We start from the raw sequence: 19,934 nt of genomic DNA on the forward strand, positions 1-19,934 counted from the left end.
AATAGGGTTAATAGAATTCTTGAAGAAATGAAAAAGACGATTGTGTATGATAGTCATCTACTTAAATGATTTTTTTTTGGGGCTATCATCACTGCTTGTCATACATATGACTTCTATTAGATCTATTTTTGATGAAAACTTCTTTTGATCTTCTGAAAAATAGAAAATGAACTATTGCATACTATGCTTGATATGTTCTTATGAAAATAATGCCAAATCTGATAAAGATATTTCTATTCTTGGATATCATTCATCAAGCAATGCATATAGAACATTCAATGAAAAGATTCGAGTTGTAGAAATATTAATTCATTTTGTTCCTTATGAGATTAATAATTTATTATCAAGATACTAAAGTTAAATTATATATGTATATGGATAATCTTTTACATATAACAATCTGAAAACATGTTAATAATTATAACCAAATTGAGTTTTTCAGAAATGCACTTAATGAAGAAAAATTGTTTGCTTAGAAGATGAAATAGATCTTGATTCTTGCATGATTAGAAGTAAAGATCATCATTATCATTTGCTTGCTTTATGAGCTTTATATTCTATCAAATGAGTGTGTAGAATGGACTCCTATATGCTTATTTTATTAAAGAAGATATATGTTAAATAACCACCATATTTGAAAACACTCATTACAAATATGATAAAGCAATATATGATTTGAAACAAGCATCAAAAGCATGATATAAAAGCTTAAGCAACCTTTTTGATATAAAGTAATAGTGATAATTCTTTGCATCAAAAATGTGTGATATCTTACTTGCTCAAAGTATACATTAATGACATCATTCTTGGTTCTACTAATGGAGATTTATATGAAGATTTTACTTAGCTCATGTAAGGTGAGTTTGAAATATGTATGATGAACATCTCCTCTCAAACTCTAAATTAAGATAAACAAGAAAGGGGATCTTCATTGACTAACATTAGTCCACAAGAAAACTCTGATAGAAGATTGGCATGAAGAAGGTATGTCTATGACCCCATCTTGTAGAATTTGTAAAGGATGAGCAAAGTAGATCTATTGTTTAAAGCTGTATTGAAGCATGATAGAATAATTATTTTATCATACAGCTAGTAGACCAGACTGTATGCTCATTATGTGACCTTGTGCAAGACTTCAATCTAACTTTAATTAATCATATTTTATTGATAACAAATACGTCATAATCTGAATTTTGATAGAAGCAAACGTTTAAGATAAGTTGATTAAAACTTAGTTAACACATCTTATTGATAATTATCTTAAGCAAATAAAATCTAAACTAAATCGTTTTTGAGCAATTGATTTGACCTTGATAAATCTTCCTATTGCCTCACAAGCTTGTTCTTGAACCATCTTGGTTAATGAAACTATCTCTTTAGTTCAAGTGATATGTGTTTGCTTATATTTAGGCAATCTCTTGAGTAAAGTGACTCAATATTCAACTATTGTCATATCTTATATTGAGTCATCTAGTTAAAAAAAAAAATAAATATGTTGGATAAATGTTTTGTATCTTGAAGAAACTAATGACTTTCTTTCAAGAAAGAAAAGGAGTTTGTTAATAATGCAGGATCCTTTAACAAGAAAATGAGAGATCTCAACTTGAAGGATATCTCCATGTAAGATACAATAAACATTCACATGCAAACAAGAGAGAGGACCTTCTTCAGCCAAAAGTTCATACATAAGAAATCTAGTAGGTATTTGACTGAAGAATGCAGAATGAATTGGTAATTCTAGATACTTCTCTCATAAATTCATTGAGCAAAGTCAATAACTTAAATCTTATTATGGCATGATTAAGGTCTTTAATTATTAATTTTTGATATCATGACTATATATACATATATTGATTGACTTATACTTTTAGAAATTGTTTCATGGTTTGCCCAAACTATAATATATCTTTGCCTATGTCATAATCATGAAATACACAAGTTTATGCATAAAATTTTGATTTAAAATAACTTGTGAGAAGTTATGAATCCTTGAGCACAATGAAAATATTGTTTGCATGATATACATCTATATGATACATAAGATTATTTCATTATTCTGCTCTTTCATGTAAATTACTTGAGAATAATGAAGAGAGAGAGATAAAGAAAAGAAAATGGATATTACTCAAGAGATGAAAAATCTAAGCAAAAGCAAGTACTCCAATCTTAAGGAAAAGCAAAACAAGCATAATATATTCGGCATATTTGGAAGTGATAAAATTCATAATTAATTACACTTAAACAGGGAGAGTTTGAAGTGAACATTTTAACCTTTCTATATTGCTCATCATAGGGATGGTGCAAATGGGGAGGCTAGTGGTAGTACCCCGTGCCCCTTCCCAACTCCACCGGATAGGGAGCAAATAGAGTATAGAGCATAAGAAAGTTATAAATGAAAAACAAAGAAAATGAAAGTAGAATTAAGTCAAATTTCTTAATCACTTGAAAACACACTTTAAGGATGAAATCATTGCAAGATTATATTTAAATAGGGGGAGTTTATTTGAAAAGTATTGATTTGGATCCTTGACATGCTTGTTCTTAATATTTTAATGCATGATTTAACACATGAGATGTTTTGCATATGGTATGATGTCTTGATTTATGGGTTCTCAATATTTTGTAATGCTTCATACTTGGACAATTTGATTGAATGTTTGAATTGCTACATAACATCTTTTGTTTGATCCTATTGAAAAGAAATTTCAGATTTGTCATTCACAATCATTGTAGAAAGGAGAAGAGAAGAATATCTCTATTTAGGGAAAATAAATTGATTTTGATCTATCTCTCTACTCGCCTAACTTTGATACATAATGTCCTAATACTTGTTAAAATATCCTTTATTTTGTATCAAAACTCAAAATTAAACACAAAGATTCTGAAAGTGCTTTAATGTTATTGAAATATGTATTTTTCAATCGTAATAATTTAAGATGAGCCACAATGTGAAAGATACATATCTCAAATTATGACTTAAAAGGGCTCTATTGAAAATCTTTATGAAATTCAGAATTTGATTTTGTATAAAAGCTTAAACTCCATATGATTACTAAATAAAATGTTAATGTAAGAAAAACAGAATTTATTTTGATTGCTCCGATACGCATCCGAAACATATCATTTCTTATCTTCAAAGTATACTAATTTTGATTCAAATGATGTGTCTTACGATGATCCTGATTGCAAGTAAATATTTTTAAAATATATGACTATTTTAATATTTAAAAATTTATTGAGCTTCATGAATACATTGCTGAAAAACTGTGATTAAGAAATTGAGTTCTATAAATACACATACCTCAATGATCATCTATATGTTTTTTTTTTTTTTTCTCTCCTACATTCTTAGAAACTATCATCAGAATATATATATATAGAGTGAATACTATAAATTTTGAATAATTCTTGATCACTCTCCATTCTCGATATCATAGAATTTCAGTTCTATTCACATTTGTCATTAAAATCTGAAATTCAACAAAAGAAAAAAATGATTAAAGAAGTATGCATCTTTTGAGGGGGAGCTTTAGATATTCAGTATCTTATCCTAAAGTTACTTCAATTTGATGTATACCTTAAATTTTATGGATTGATTTTGATGAACCTCCTTATATTACAAGACACGCTTTAATTACCTTGAGATGAGTTCTATAAAGGTTGTCTTATCTCAAACCTTGAGTCTTGTGAAAATAAGCTGAAACTTATAGAAAATATAGTTTTGAGATTGACGATTTTATTGAACATTATCTTCAAATTCTAAACTCTTAAATGGAATGATCAATAGAGGGGGAGAAAGAAAATTTCAGAAGGAGAGGTCTCACGGAACTTAATCGCGTATATCTATAACTAAAGGAGAGAGGAAGAATACAAAATGAAAAATGATCCTAATACTCTCCAATATGTATCATCTGAAATTTAATCTGAAAATCTTTATGATACACCTTGAGGCGTGTTATTTGGTTAGTATATCTTATGCATAAATCATGAACCAAATTGCAAGTTAAGCTTAAAGAACCTTTAATTTAATGAAAAAGGGGGAGAATAATGTGTTAAATTTTCTTGAGTATCTCTTAGAAAATCTATTTTTGAACTTCACTAATGAATTCTAATTGGCTTGCTCTTTAGAACTTCAATTTTGTGCCAATTCATATTATCAAATTATGCTTATTTTATAAACGAATAAAAAAAAGTTTGTAAAAGAACTCTAAGATGTATCAAAAACTACATGAATTCATATTTTGGTATTTGTGCCCCAATGCTCTTATTATCATAAACGAACTTAGAAGTCATTAAGAATTAATGATCCAACATGATGATATGTTTTTCAAGTATATAAGTTTTGATCTTTTATTCTGAAAATTAATTAAAGCTTTCATACTTAGTGAAGAGAAGTTAGATTTCCACTCGTGTTTTCTTTGAATATCATTTGTAGGACTTCTTGAATTAACCTAAGGAAGATGCCATCTACACTTGATTAGAAAACTATCTATGGTATCAAATTAGAAAACCTCTTGAATTCACACTCGATGTGTTCTGCTCTGATCTTTGTACTTAATGTTTCACTATCTTTTTGATGTTGTCAAAAAGGGGGAGAAATATCTAAGTATATGCTATATACTCAGAATGCTTTATTACTTTGAATTGAATACAAATCAGCTTAAAATTTAAATATGTTGATTGTGTTAAGCTGATTAAATCTAAAGCATTATCATGAAGTATGTTTTTAAATATATATGTTTTCCACTTCATGCAACTTAGCTATGTATTACTTCTAGAAATCAATATCTTTTATATTGCATATACTCCAAGTTTTGTCATCATAAAAAAGGGAGAGATTGATGACCCAAAGATTGATTCATAAATTGATTTTGATGATCACAAAACCTTGAAGTATAGATACTAATGTTTATGTTGCAAGGAGAAAGATATTTATTTTGCAAGGAACATAGCAAGTTGGAAGAACACAAGAAGGCCTCCAAAGCTCTCAAGTTGAAAGAAAGCTACAATTTATTGGCCCAAGCTTAAAGTTCAAAGGATTCAATTTGGAAGAATAAAATCAAAGGAAAAATTCAAAAGAATAGTCTTCGAGTCGACTCCTGAAGATTTCGAGTCGACTCCAATGTTTACCGAGTCGACTCCGGAGAAGTTTGAGTCGACTCCTAGGAGTCACAGGCAGAAAAGTCAGAGAGCAGTTTTCGGGTCTGAGATTCTAGTCGACTCCAGTGGAACGCGAGTCGACTCCGATGGTTGGTAGGTCGACTCCAAAGAAAGCAAGAGTCGACTCTCAGCGGAACACAAGGAAAAAGTCAGAGAGCATTTTTGGGACTCTGAGATTCGAGTCGACTTCCGCATTGCACGAGTCGACTCCGAGACTCCGCGACCATCAACAGACAGAAAACCAAGTTACTGCCTCTGAGATTCGAGTCGACTCCCAGACAGCTCGAGTCGACTCCAAGGCAGCGCTACACCAAGATGGCAGAAGGCTGTGTTTCGCAAGCTGAGAGCCGAGTCGACTCCAAGGAAGTTCGAGTCGACTCCAAGACTGGACGAGCCAAAAGACAGAGGATCGGGAGTTCGGGCTCTGAGATTCGAGTCGACTCCCAGGACAGTCGAGTCGACTCGAGTGGACAAAATTCAAAATTGGATCCACGGACTTCAGTGGAAGAGCCGACTCCAGAATTGCCAAGTCAGCTCCAGAAGTTGGCGAGTCGACTCCGGGTTAAGTCGAGTCGACTCCCAGTCGAGGCAAGCACATTAATTCAAATTTGGAACAGTGGCCGAGTCGTCTCCGGTAAAACACGAGCCGACTCCTGCAACAGGCGAGCCGACTCCTGATCGCGCGAGTCGACTCCGATCCCAACGGTCATATTGTCAGGAGGTGCAGACTGGTTCCAACGGCTCTATTTTTGTCTCTAACGGCTATATTCTTGTTTCCACGTTATCAAAAGCTATAAAAACAAGAAGAGAGCTAGGAGAGAACTTATGGAAGTGGGAGAGAACTTTTAGGGAAGAGATTCCAAACAGATTACAAGGAAAATCTCCCAAAAGCACAAAAGGGCCATTCAAAGTGAAATAGAGGGAAGAAGAGCATCCAAGTGAATCCCAAAGCTTCCTCTCCATCCGTGTGCTGCCTCAGTGATCCTCCACTTCGTGCCAAATCAGAAGAGGGTCAAGTAAAGAAGAAGTCGAGCTCCTTCATCTTCCAAACTCGTTTGAGGACTTCACTTTACTCTATTTGCTTATAGTGTTATATTTGCTTGTTTAAGAAGCTTTGATTTATCTTAAACTTTGTTATAATATCTTGTAACTTGATTCAATCACAGGATTGAATCAAGGGGTAAAGGTTTGTTGGTGAGCCAAAGGGAAAACCAACGGGTAAAGGTTTGTTGGTGAGCCAAAGGGAAAACCAACGGGTTAAGGTTTGTTGGTGAGCCGAGGGTAAAACCAACGTGTAAGGGTTTGATTGTGAGCCCGAAAAAACAATCGGGGTTGGTTCTAGTCGGTGAGCCTGGGAAAACCGACCGAGTTCGTTGTGACCTCGTAAAACAACAAGTTGGGTTGTGAGCTTGTAAAACAACCGGCTGTAATCTGTAGGATTATAGTGAAATTCCCAAGAGGTCTTGGGGAGTGGATGTAGGTGCTGGGATGCACCGAACCACTATATTTTTGTTGTGTTTGTGATGCTCTTTGTTGACTGACCTCCTCACTCACTTACTTAGATACTAAGCTTGCTTAACTCTTCTTCGTGCATCCTTTAGTTGCAAGCATAATCAATTTACTCAATCATTAAATTGAATAGCATACTAGGGCAAAATTAGACTAATCTTTTATTGAACCCGCTGCTTAATAGTTGATTAGATTAGAATCATATTCTTGCTAAGGTTAAGCTTCACTAAGCATCCATACAACTTAGCATAATTAATCTAAAAGATTAGAAGTAGTTTAAAAGTTTTTAAAAGACCCAATTCACCCCCCCCCCCCCTCTTGGGTTGTCACCTGGGGCAACACAAGTGATGCGGAACAGGAATGCAGAAATGCTATTCTTTTTTAATTTAAGAAAATATGGACCGGTGTCGATTAAGAAATCGACACAAAATTAAGGCACCTCGATCTAACTTTTAAATTATACCGGGTTAAGCATAAAATAGGGCTTTTTCTCACATGATTACCAATAACGATCTACTCATGAATATAATTGTGGAAAGGTCTCACCGATACGAAGATTGGATTCCTGGAAGAGGGAGGACGGATCCACGGGTCCTGGCTGTTGTCGGATCGCCCTTCGTCTTGGCACACGACGAACTCCGCGTAGACCTGAAACAAAACTATGGGGGATTAATTTTTGTGGACTAAATATGGATACGGATAAACTCTAACTAAGATAAATAACCCAGACGACGGATCGTCGGATCGGGGAAGGAATCCGGAAGGGAGAACAAAAGCCGGAGTATGTGCGCCGCCTGCGCTAGAAAGAGGAAACCGGAAGAAGGGGAGAGGCCGGTCGATGCGCCGCTTGCACTTGAAGAACTTGCGGAAGACAGGGAGAAGCCGCTTACACTCTAGAGGAAGGGAGAACTCAAGGGGAGGGGAGCAAGAGAGAGAGCCTCGGCTCTTTCTTTTCAAAATACTCTAAACACTTTCATATTCATTTGCTTAATTCATTCATATCTCCCCTTTAAACATAACAAGAGGCCTATTTATAGGCAGGGGAAACCCAAGTTACAAAACAAAATAAAACTGGTGGATGGGATCCCTATTGAAGACGTCTTGAATCGCGATGCTTTGGATGGTGGAAGGCATTGATGGCTGACCGGGTGATGGAAGAATAATCCTGAAAATCACGATGGGAGCTGGAGACTTCATTCGGTTGGGAGTTTCTTCCGAAAACAATGAAAGCCGGCTGGGAGAAAAATCATTGAATGCGGGCTTCCTTCTTCTCTTCTCCGCGGGAAAGAAAATGCAACGATTGATGGTCTGGTTCCAAGAAAATCGCAGCAAGGAAGGTACCGATTGATCTTCCCTTGGTTGGCTGGAACAGCGGTTGCTTCCGTGGAACATCTTGGGATGGAGCCGTTTTGGGAAGAGGAACGGGCGATGGGACCTGCTGAAAACGCTTGGAATGGCATCGGTTTGTTCTAGGAACCCATCGTAGGAATTAAAGGCATTGAATCGGCAACTTCCTCCTTGCTGTTGCCAATCGGTTGGATGATGGAATCAGGTGCAGAAACCGAACCGTCTCTTGCTGCTTCGGGAGGAAGATGAGCCACGGGAAGTCAGCTGATGGAGGCTTGGATGATGGCTTCTGAAAATCCTTCGGCTGAGGCTTCTTCGAAGACGTGGCTGGGAAGAGCCGGCTGAGGGGAGGAATCAATGCTTTGAAGTGTTGGGAAGAACCACCTGGGGAGAAGACTTGGAGCTTCATTCGGTTGGGAAGAAGCCTCCTTGGAACCGGCTGTGCATGGGAAGATGAGTACGGTGCTTTGGAACAAAACAGGGGAGCTGATGGTTTTTGTGAAGGAACCGGTCTTGATGAGTGAACCGGCTGGTGCTTTGGGATGGTTCATTTTGAATGTAGAGTTTATTATGATTAAATGACAAGGACTCAATATTACTTAGACTGGACCGACATTGACTTGACTCAACATTACTTGAACTGGACTTGAATTGGATTGGACCTGATACGAACTTGACTTAACACAGAAATTAACTGGACTCAAAATTAAAATTTCTGGATAAAAAAATGGCATAACAGATAAACCAAAAATAAATGGCAGATAGGCTGGTGTCCCCACCAGTTGGGCACCAATAACTGTTAGGTGAGGACCCAATGACGACTTTATTCCTACGGTTATACGGTGGGTCTGACTTAACTAAAAAATGGAACCAATAACTGTTAGGTGAGGTCTTCATGGCTTAGAGACCAAGTTACACTGCAACATGCTTGAGAAGCATTGTACAAGAGTTGTACATTCATCAATCTATGTGTCACCAATAACTGTTAGGTGAGGTGGCATGTAAATTGGTGGGACCGCAGTACCTACTAGAAACCCTAGTCGTGTGGGATTTCCGTTTCCCTACCAGAGGAGTGTGAGGGATTCGAGAAAATAGTGGGAGTTACATTTGTTCTAAAAGACCTTAGAACAGATTAGGATCAAGTACAAAGTCTAACTAGAATCTTTACTCTCTGCAGATACAATGTCAGCTTCAAACCCTTTGACCCGTATTCTTGAGACCAACCGACTGACCGGGACCAATTACAAAGACTGGCTTAGAAACCTCAAAATTGTTTTGGACTGTGAGAAAATAGGCTACATACTCGATTCAGATATCCCCACACTACCAACACGTCCTACCGATGTTCAGCGTGAGATGCATAAAAAGTGGCTGGATGATGACATTAGAGTCAAGTGCTATATGATAGCATCCATGTCTAATGAACTCCAATGCCAGCATGAGAATCTCAAGACTGCTAGGGACATACTAGCACACCTGCAAGAGTTGTATGGTGAGCAGAGTCGCACAGCTCGTTTTGAAGTGTCCAAGAGGCTCTTCAAGACAAAGATGCGCGAAGGGCAGTCTGTCCATGATCACGGTCTGACCATGATCAAGGACCTTGAGGAGCTTGAGAAGCTCGGGATGAACATGCACAAGGAATTACAAGTGGATTTGATCCTACAGTCACTTCCTGATTCATTTGGTCAGTTTATAGTAAACTACCACATGAATAAGATTGAATGCACTAAGACTGAACTGATCAACATGTTGGTAACTGCTGAGGGAGCCTTGAAAAGTTCAAGGGGCAATGTCCTTGCTGCTGAGTTGACTTCTGGTTCCAAGAGAAAGTCTACTTGGAAGAAAAAGAAGCCTGCTAAGAAGCAGAAGAAAGACAAAAAGCCGAAGAAGGAAGTTCAAAAGAAAAAGGCTAATGACAAAGAAAAATGTTTCCACTTTAATGTCGACGGCCACTGGAAGAGAAACTGTCCTTCATACCTCGAGAGCCTGAAGAACAAGAAAGGTGACACACCTTCAGAAGGTATAGACTTGCTCATAATTGAAACTAATCTAACGGTTTCTTCTACTTCTAGTTGGGTTATAGATTCTGGTTCTAGTGCGCATCTATGCACTACCATGCAGGGTCTAAAGAAAAGTAGAAGGCTGGCGGAAGGTGCGGTAACCCTTTGGGTTGGCAACGGGGCAAAAGTTGCTGCTGTGGCTGTGGGCACCTACCATCTGCGACTACCGTCTGGTTTTAGTTTATTACTTAGAGACTGTTATTATGTACCTGTTGCTAGCAGAAATTTGATTTTTGTTTCATGTCTAGCACAGAAAGGTCATGTTTTTACATTTGACAAACACTGCTGTTCTATTTATTTAAGAAATAAAATAGTCGCACGTGGTTTTATGATTGACAGTCTCTATCATTTACATATGGATGTATCTGTGAATGTTACCGAGCAAGAAGTGAGTGCCAAAGGGTCCAAGAGATCCAGAGATGAGATAAACCAAAGATATTTGTGGCACCTCAGACTTGGCCATATTGGAGAAGATAGGATGAACAAAATGGATAAAGATGGGCTTCTCGGCTCATTGACTTCCGAGTCATATCCAGTTTGCGAGTCCTGTCTTCAAGGAAAAATGGCTAAATTGCCCTTTGTAGGACATGGGGAGAGAACCACTGAAATACTTACCCTAGTACATACAGATGTATGTGGCCCATTCGATGTGCTAGCCAGGGGACGTTATTCGTACTTCATTACCTTTACCGATGATTATTCACGGTATGGGTATGTGTATCTTATGAGACACAAGTCTGAATCTTTTGAAAAGTTCAAAGAGTTCAAGAATGAAGTAGAAAAACAAACTGGAAAACCTCTTAAGGCTCTTCGATCAGATCGAGGAGGAGAATACCTTAGTGGGGAATTTCGGGACTATCTCAAGAAAAATGGCATAGTCTCACAGTGGACACCTCCGGGTACACCTCAACTCAACGAGGTGTCAGAAAGGAGGAATCGGACCCTATTGGATATGGTCAGGTCCATGATGAGCTTCACTGATTTACCTATGTTCCTTTGGGGAGATGCCTTACTCACAGCGATTTATTTATTGAATAGAGTTCCCTCTAAATCCGTTCCTACCACACCGTATGAGATATGGCATGGTAAGAAACCAAGTCTTGGTCATCTCAAGATTTGGAGATGTCCGGCCCACGTCAAGAGACTACAGGCGGACAAACTAGAGGCTGGGACCATAAGTGCTCGTTTTATAGGATATCCTAAAGAGTCATTAGGATACAATTTTTACGTCTCAGAGGATCACAATGTGTTTGTGAGCCGTCATGCCATATTCTTGGAAAATCAGTTTATCCTTGATAGAGGCAGTGGGAGGAAAATTGAGCTTGAAGAGAAAGTCTCTGAAAAGCAACGAGTCATGGATCCTATTGAACCCATTCATACAGAGCCAGTACACGATGTCCCTCGACTACCTCGTAGATCTAGTAGGGTCTCCCATCCTCCCGATAGATACTTAGGTATACTAGAAGAGGATACCGAGGAAATGTTCCTAGTGGGAGATAGGGATCACATACAGGATCCCAAAACCTACAACGAGGCGATATCTGATATCGATTCCGAGAAATGGCTGGAAGCCATGAAGTCAGAGTTAGACTCCATGCATTCCAACCAAGTCTGGACCTTAGTAGACCCACCAGAAGGTATTGTACCTATTGGATGCAAATGGATCTACAAAAGGAAAATAGGTTCGGATGGAGAGGTAGAGACCTATAAGGCAAGACTTGTGGCGAAAGGGTATAGTCAGCGCGAAGGCATTGACTATCAGGAGACCTTTTCACCTGTAGCCATGCTAAAATCCATCCGAACATTGCTTGCCATTGCAGCATTTCATGATTATGAAATCTGGCAGATGGATGTGAAAACTGCATTCCTGAATGGACATCTTGATGAAGATATCTATATGGAACAGCCTTTGGGTTTCACTTCCAGTGATGGAGATCACAAGATCTACAAGCTGCAAAGGTCCATCTATGGACTAAAGCAAGCATCTCGGAGTTGGAACACTCGTTTCGATGACGCAATCAAAACGTTTGATTTCATCAAAAACGAAGAGGAACCGTGTGTTTACAAAAAGGTTAGTGAGAGCGCTGTCGTATTTCTCGTACTGTACGTGGACGACATCCTCCTAATAGAGAATGATATTCCCATGCTAACCTCAGTTAAGGTCTGGTTGTCAAAAGAATTCTCCATGAAAGACCTTGGGGAAGCATCCTATATTTTGGGAATAAAGGTCTATAGAGATAGATCTAAAAGGATGCTTGGCCTTTCACAGAAGATGTACATAGAGGAGGTGCTGAAGAGGTTCAGCATGGAAAACTCCAAGAGGGGTCTCTTACCCCTAAGGCATGGAATTCATCTCTCCAAGAAGATGTGCCCCAACACATCTGAAGAGATTCAACGCATGAGCAAGATACCCTATGCATCGGCAATAGGGAGCCTCATGTATGCCATGCTATGTACACGACCTGATATAGCCCTTGCTATGAGTGTCACAAGCAGATATCAGTCGAATCCAGGTGAAGAACACTGGACAGCTGTGAAGAATATTCTTAAGTACTTGAGAAGAACTAAAGATTTATTCTTGGTCTTTGGAGGATCATCAGAGTTAAAGGTAGAAGGGTACACAGATTCAGACTTCATGACTGATGTCGATGATAGGAAATCAACATCTGGATATGTGTTCTTGTGCAATGGTGGTACGGTGAATTGGAAGAGTTCTAAACAACCGATCATTGCTGATTCTACTATGGAAGCTGAATACATCGCCGCCTCTGAAGCTGCTAAGGAAGGCTTCTGGTTCAAGAAATTCATTGCAGAGTTAGACGTGATGACATCAGATGTCATAACACTCTACTGCGATAATAATGGCGCCATAGCTCTTGCTAAGGAGCCAAGGTCTCATCAGAAGTCCAAGCATATAGAGCGGCGCTTCCACCTCATACGCGACTATGTTGAGAAGAAATATGTAGAAGTGCAGAGAGTAGACTCCGCGGATAACGTGGCAGACCCGTTCACTAAGCAGCTAAGTCAGCAAAAGACTGAAGCCCACCTTGAGAAGATGGGGCTTAGATATATGACTGATTGGCTTTAGTGCAAGTGGGAGATTGTTAGATGTATGCCCTAGAAGCCAATCTGGCTGACACATTGTTAATTCTAGGGACATAATTTTGTACTTGACTATTTATTATTGAATAAATAAAAGGCATCTTTTCATTCATATTATTTATGTGTCTATGAATCGTCCAAGAAATTAATAAGATGATGATACATATTCTCAAGAGTTGAGAATTTGAGCCATGTATCATTGGTGATTAATTTCTAAATGCTCCTGATCAATGGATCATCACGAGGACGGTGATCGATCCGATCAGTGCACAGATCACTTTTCTTCTGGATGGACGAGACTTGAGTCCACAGTGTAGGGACACTGAAGTGATAGTGCAGGTGCTTGTTAGAGAACAAGGGTACTGAGCGTGACCAAGACAAGAAGTCACTTGGATGTCTATCCACTCGTCAGTGACTTGCTTGATGTTGCAGTAGTGTGACTGGTCCTTTGACCTGCGGTGCTTCGGCTACTCACAGGGAGGTTATTGTAGTTTGACTGCACACATACATGGTCCCTAGCCATATGGGTCCATGCAGTGTAGATTGGCTGCAGTAAGTTCACTGTAGGAGTAGGGTATGCACCTATAAGGAATCTATCGACCTTGATAGATAAGGAGAGATCCTATGTGATTTATAAGACTAAGTTCGTAAGACCTCGGCCGGGGCAGTATGCATAGTGGAGAAAGAGTTTTCCACTCTCGAACTTAAGTCGAATAAATCTTCACATATGACAGACGATGGGGTTTGACGAGTTGTCCATGACCTCCGTCCTGTAGGGATCCACGATAGTAGGACTGTATCACATATTAACTGCACCTAGAGGTTCACCATTCTATTCTGCTGGGCAGCCACTACATGCTGCTAGGTGTCACTGGTAGATGGTGTGACTCATAGGGATTATCTTGATGATCGATAAACCCTAATGAGTTGAGTTGGAATCGTTCCAACCCATTGAAAGGAGTCTTCAATGATATTGTGATAGAGATCACAATATATCTCACACCAGTCAGAGTAGAACCTATGGGGTCACACACACTAGAAGTATTGAACGATCTGATGGTTGAATAGTGATTAGGAATCACAAATAATCAATTCGATTGATATTCAGTTGAAGAAGGAACAAAGGGAAGTAATTAATTGGACTTGAAACAAGAGTCCTACTTCGAGTAGGATTCCTAGAGTCCTAATTGGATTAGGACTGGGAATCCTAGTTGGAGTAGGACTGGGATTCCTACTTGGATTAGGATTCCCACAATCCTACTTAGAATAGGATTTTGAATTCAATATAAATTCCTACTTAGAATAGGATTCCTAGAAGTCCCAATTGGATTAGGACTTCGGATTCAAATTGAGTCCTAATTGGATTAGGACTAAAATTAAATACATCCTAATATGGATTAGGGTTTCTTAAGTCACAATTAATTATTAATCTAATGAATCAATAAGACTCCTAATTGGATTAGGATTGAAGAGTTCAATTGAGTCAAAATTGATTCAAGTACTAATTGGATTAGGACTTACCTAGATTGGATCCATTGGTTCACCCTTGGGCTAAGCCCTAATAGGATTAGGGCTTGACCACATTAGGGCAATGCAAACCCTAATGTGGACTAGGGTTTACCAAGAGGGAGGGGCGCAAGCCCCTCCCCTTGATCACTTGGTGCGGCACAAGAGAGGGGGCCGGCGCCCCCTCTTTGGAAAGTCATCTAGGGCTCCTACTTTGGCGGAGCCCTTGATGGCTATAAAAGGGCTTATGAGGCCGGCGCCCTAGAAGCATTGAAGCCTCTCCCTCTTGTGCCGTGGCCACCCTTTCCCTCTCCTTGTTTCAGCCGCAAGCAAGGGAAGAAGAAGATCCAAGTGTTGGCGGCCTCCTCCCCTTCCCTTCCTTCATCCAACGCAAGGAAGAAAAGAAGGCTGCGTGGGGATTCTTCTTCATCCTCTTCTTCATCCTTCTTCTTCCTCCTCTCAAGCATATTCAAGAGTTGAAAGAAAGAGAGGAGATCAGCCATCAAAAGAAGTCTTTGCAAGGGAGCTAGCACCCCGGGAAGACAAGAGATCTTTGATCAGGTCCTCTGCTTCGTGTGGATACCCGTAGAGGCCGGACGTTTGAACGGCTTCAAACGAACCCTCAACCTAAAACCACGAGCTTCAGTTTGCGGTGATCATCTACCCGCACAAGGTGAAGATTTGATCTCCCTAAAGGTTTTAAAAGTATTAATTCTTATCTAACTACGAACGGTCTAGAAACAGCGTTCATGCTATGAACGTCGATCCCGCTTATGTCGATTCCGCTGCAATCTGATTTTTGTTTTGAAATATCAGCGGCATAGGCGGGTTCCCAACACGCTGGCACAGATCTCCTACATACAGAACCACATCTTTCCCATTAGTACGCCTCTAGGAAAGAAGGAAGAACACGTTCATGCTTACAGATAGCTCACAAGAAACTCATAAAAATAATTGAAATTATGAGGAGAAGTGAATAAGAATAAGAGGAAGAAGAAAAAAAATTTCGTCCCTTTGAAATGATCCCCAGAGCCCTTTATATAGGCTCGTGGGTCATCCAAAAAAGATAACATGTCAGAAGAAGCAGACGCGGGCCAAAAGAAGCAGAATCTGGCCAAAAGAAGAAAAGAGCTCGTTGACGTGGCCTAATCGCACGAATCGCGCACGATCGCATGCGGATGCGGGCCAAACGCGGAAGGAACGCACGGGAAGGGAAGAAATCGAGAAAAGAAAAGTAGAGATTAAATGCAGAACGGTTTTCAAAAAGGTTTAAGATATTTAATTTAATTCAACAATCTCCCATAGAAATTAAATATTTAAATAATTTAAAAATCAAAATAAAGTGCTGAGTCTCTTATATTATATAATAGGTGTAGGTACCTTTCGGTTTGAACATTCACTTAGTGACAATTGATTACCTCTGTGGAGCCAAGGTGGACTATGCCTTGAACCTTGGTCCATGGCTTAGATTTCATCAACGGCCTACATAATATAGCGTGAACTATGCTCGAAGTGAGTTTGCACCTTACGGCCATGCACATGTATCATCTACATATAGAGATAAAAATTAGGATATCATCTATATATAGACATAAGATTATAATTTTATTATTCTTCTTTTTATAATATGCACATTCATCTGTGTTATTTATTTTAAATTTATTAGTTAGAATTATTTCATCAAATTTAAGGTGCCATTATTTGGGGGCTTGTTTTAGACCATAAAGAGTTCTAATCAACCTACATACCTTTTTTTTCTTGACCTGGAACAATAAAACCTTTGGATTGGTCCATGTAGATCTCTTCATCTAGGTCTCCATTCAAAAAAACGATTTTAATATCCATTTGATGTATAACCAGCTTATGAATAGAATCCAAAGCAACAAAGATCCTAATGGTAGTGATTCTAGCTACAGGGGCATAAACATCAAAAAAGTCAATCCCAGATTTTTCAGTAAAATCTTTGGCTACTAACCTAGCCTTGTATTTATCTACATTTCATCTGGCCTAAATTTCTTCTAAAGATGTATTTACACCCTATGGATTTACTTCATGGGGGTAGGTCTATCAATTGCTAAATATGGTTTTGAAATATGGATGGCATTTCATTATCTATTGCTTCTTTCCAAAAGGAAGCATCTAAAGATTCATGGCATCCTTTAAAGAAGTAGGGGAGTCTTCTATTAGGAATGTATAATAATCTTCTCCAAAGTTCTTTTCAACTCTAATTCTTTTACTTTTTCTAGATTCAGTTTCTTCTTCTTCCTCTCTAAATCTGGTTCTACTTGAACTAGTGCCTATATTATTATTGGTATTTATTTGATCATTTATCCTTGTTTTACAGAAAAATATACTTTCAAAGTAAATTGCATCTCTTACTTTCAATATGGTGTTGTTATTAATTTCATTTATTTGAGAGTTAAATACTAAAAATCTATTAGCATTACTCTCAATTGCATATCCTATAAATATTACATCTACTGTTTTTGGTCCAATTTTTTCAATTATTTTCTAAATTTTTTACTTTAGCTAAGCACCCCCACACTTTTAAGTATTTTAAGTTAGGTTTTCTATGCTTCCAGATTTCATATGGAGTTTTATCATTATGTTTGAATGAAATTATGTCTAAGATATAAGATGCAGTTACTAATGCCTCCCTCCAAAGATTTTTTGGTGCACCTGAACTAATTAGCATAGAGTTAAATCCATTAAGGTTCTATTTTTTCTTTCAGCTACTCTATTAGATTAGGGTGAATAAGGAGCTATCACTTCATAAATTGTTCCATATTCTTCACAGAACTGGATCAGCTCAAATGAGGTAGATTCACCTTTTCTATCAGACCTTAAGGTTTTAATCTTTTTATCAAGTTGGTTTTTAGTCTCTGCTTTATAGATTTTGAATTTATTTAAGACTTCATTTTTAGTTTTGATAAGATAAAGGTGACAGTATCTAGAAAAGTCATTTATGAAAATTACAAAATATTTGTTTTCACCCCTTGAGGTCCTCCCTGAGTCACATACATCACTATGTATGAGTTCAAGGAGATCAGAATCTCTACTTACAGAGTGGAACGGTCTTTTAGGTAATTTTGCCTCTACACATATCTCACATTTGTCATTATTCTTAAGTTTTGATTTTGGGATTAAGTTCAAGTGCATTAATCTTTTAATTGAGCCGTAGTTTACATGTCCCAGCCTACCATGCCAGACAACAGGAGAGTCAATATGAAGAACAATAAAATTTTCATTCATAGATGGAATAATGACATTGAGTTTGAACAACCCATCACAAAGAAAACCTTTTCCGATGAAAGAGACACCATGGGTTACTACAACTTTATTTGATTCAAAAATAATTCAATATCCTTGCTGGACAAGCAAGGATCCACTAACTAGATTTCTACGGATGTTTGGAACGTGGTGCACGCCTTGCAGAGTGAGGATCTTCCCAGATGTAAGTGTCAGATCCACTTGTCCCACTCCAAGCACGCGTGCCATAGTATTATTACCCATGGTCACAATTCCTCCACATGAGACCTAATAAGATGAAAACCAGGAGCGATCAGAACAAACATGTATACTAGCTCCGGTATCAATCCACCAGTCAAGTGCTAAGTGGGTCATCTTAACTTCAGGTATGAAGGAAACAGACCTAATAGCAGTCCCAGAGGAGTCAGCCCCATAGGTCACCATGTTGGCCTATGCGCTAAAAGTGGCAGGACCCTTACTTCTAGATTAATGAGGAGTAGTGATCTTGTAGAAGCATTGGTTGGCCATATAGTTGGTCCGACCACAGACAAAACAGGTAAAACAAATTCTCCTTCTTTCTCTTTCTTATGGTTCTGAGAAAAGTTGGGTCTTCTGTTGTTGGGCTGGAAGGAGATCCTATGGTTGAATGACTTCTTCTTGAAGAACTTGTTGTGGTTGGGACGGAAAGAACGATTCTGATTTTTGGATTTGGGCTTTGGTTCAACATTGTTGACTTTGGGCAAAAGATTGGAGGAGTGGAATTTTTTCCTAAGGCGATGTTGTTCTTCAATCCTAATAGAATTTAGGACTTGAGTTAGAGATAGATCACCTTAGGTGTGGCTCAAAGTCTTGGCAAAATCTGACCAAGTAGAGGAAAGTTTGTCTATGATACAAGCAACTTGAAAAGACTCATCTATATAGGTTCCATTTGCCTGAAGTTGATGAATTAGAGTTTCATATTCATGGATTTGATCATTCATAGTTTTGGAATCAACAAATTTAAACTTGTTAAAATCAGAGACCTTGAATCTCTTTACCCTGGCATCATCAGGTCCATATTTATTTTCTAGGGTATCCTAGAGATCTCTGGCACTCTTAGCTACATAATAAATATCATAAAGCCTATCAGAAAGGGTACCTAGGATTCTATGAAGACGGTGGTAGTTGGTTTCTTTTGGAGTCTTAGTAAAGAAGGTGGAGGAAGCAGCAGCAGTTTGGAAAGAGGAAGGAGCAGGATTTGGGTTGCGGCGAGTAGTAGGTCGTGAAGTAGATGGGTTAGACCCATTACTGACTTCAGTAGTACTCTCACCGATGGCTAAGATCAAGCCTAGGGTGGTGAGCCAGAACCGCATTTGATTCTGTCACCTCCTAAAGTTTTGACCATCAAACTTTTCAAGTTTAGCACTAAGATTTTCAGATGTATGAGAAGCCATTGATTAGAAGAGAAGAAAGAGATTGATTTGTAGCTTAACACAGTTTTGACACCTATGAAAATGAAAAGGTTTATGACAAATTATGGCTTTAGATGATTAGTTGAAAAATCCAAAGAATAACAGCCAGATCAGCTCCAGATCGGTGGTGGTGCACTAGGCTCACTAAGTACCAACCTTTGTTAGGCACGTAGGCCTTTTTGACAAGCTTTTCTTAGACACTGTTATTCAATGGATAATTTCACTAGATATCATTCAATTTCATTCTAAGTGCAATATTAAGCTTGCTCCTATGAATTAACTAATTTTCGAATTTTCGTTTTAATGGAATCTGAAAATTACTCCATGAGGAGTTCAAATGGAGGTATTAATAAACTTTTTGGAGGTTAGGCAATCTAATATTTTGCTTGAAAAATTAAGCACTAAAGTGAAGCTAGCAAAAATATATAACAGCTAAAATATAATAATTTGCAATTATGCAACAAAATGTATAATAAAATCTAGTGCTAATAGTACATAAACTTTCCTAGATTATTAGCCTAGATGCACAAATATAATTGATAAATTAATA

Source organism: Phoenix dactylifera, unplaced genomic scaffold (genome assembly GCF_009389715.1).
Source record: "Phoenix dactylifera cultivar Barhee BC4 unplaced genomic scaffold, palm_55x_up_171113_PBpolish2nd_filt_p 000580F, whole genome shotgun sequence".
NCBI lineage: Eukaryota > Viridiplantae > Streptophyta > Magnoliopsida > Arecales > Arecaceae > Phoenix > Phoenix dactylifera.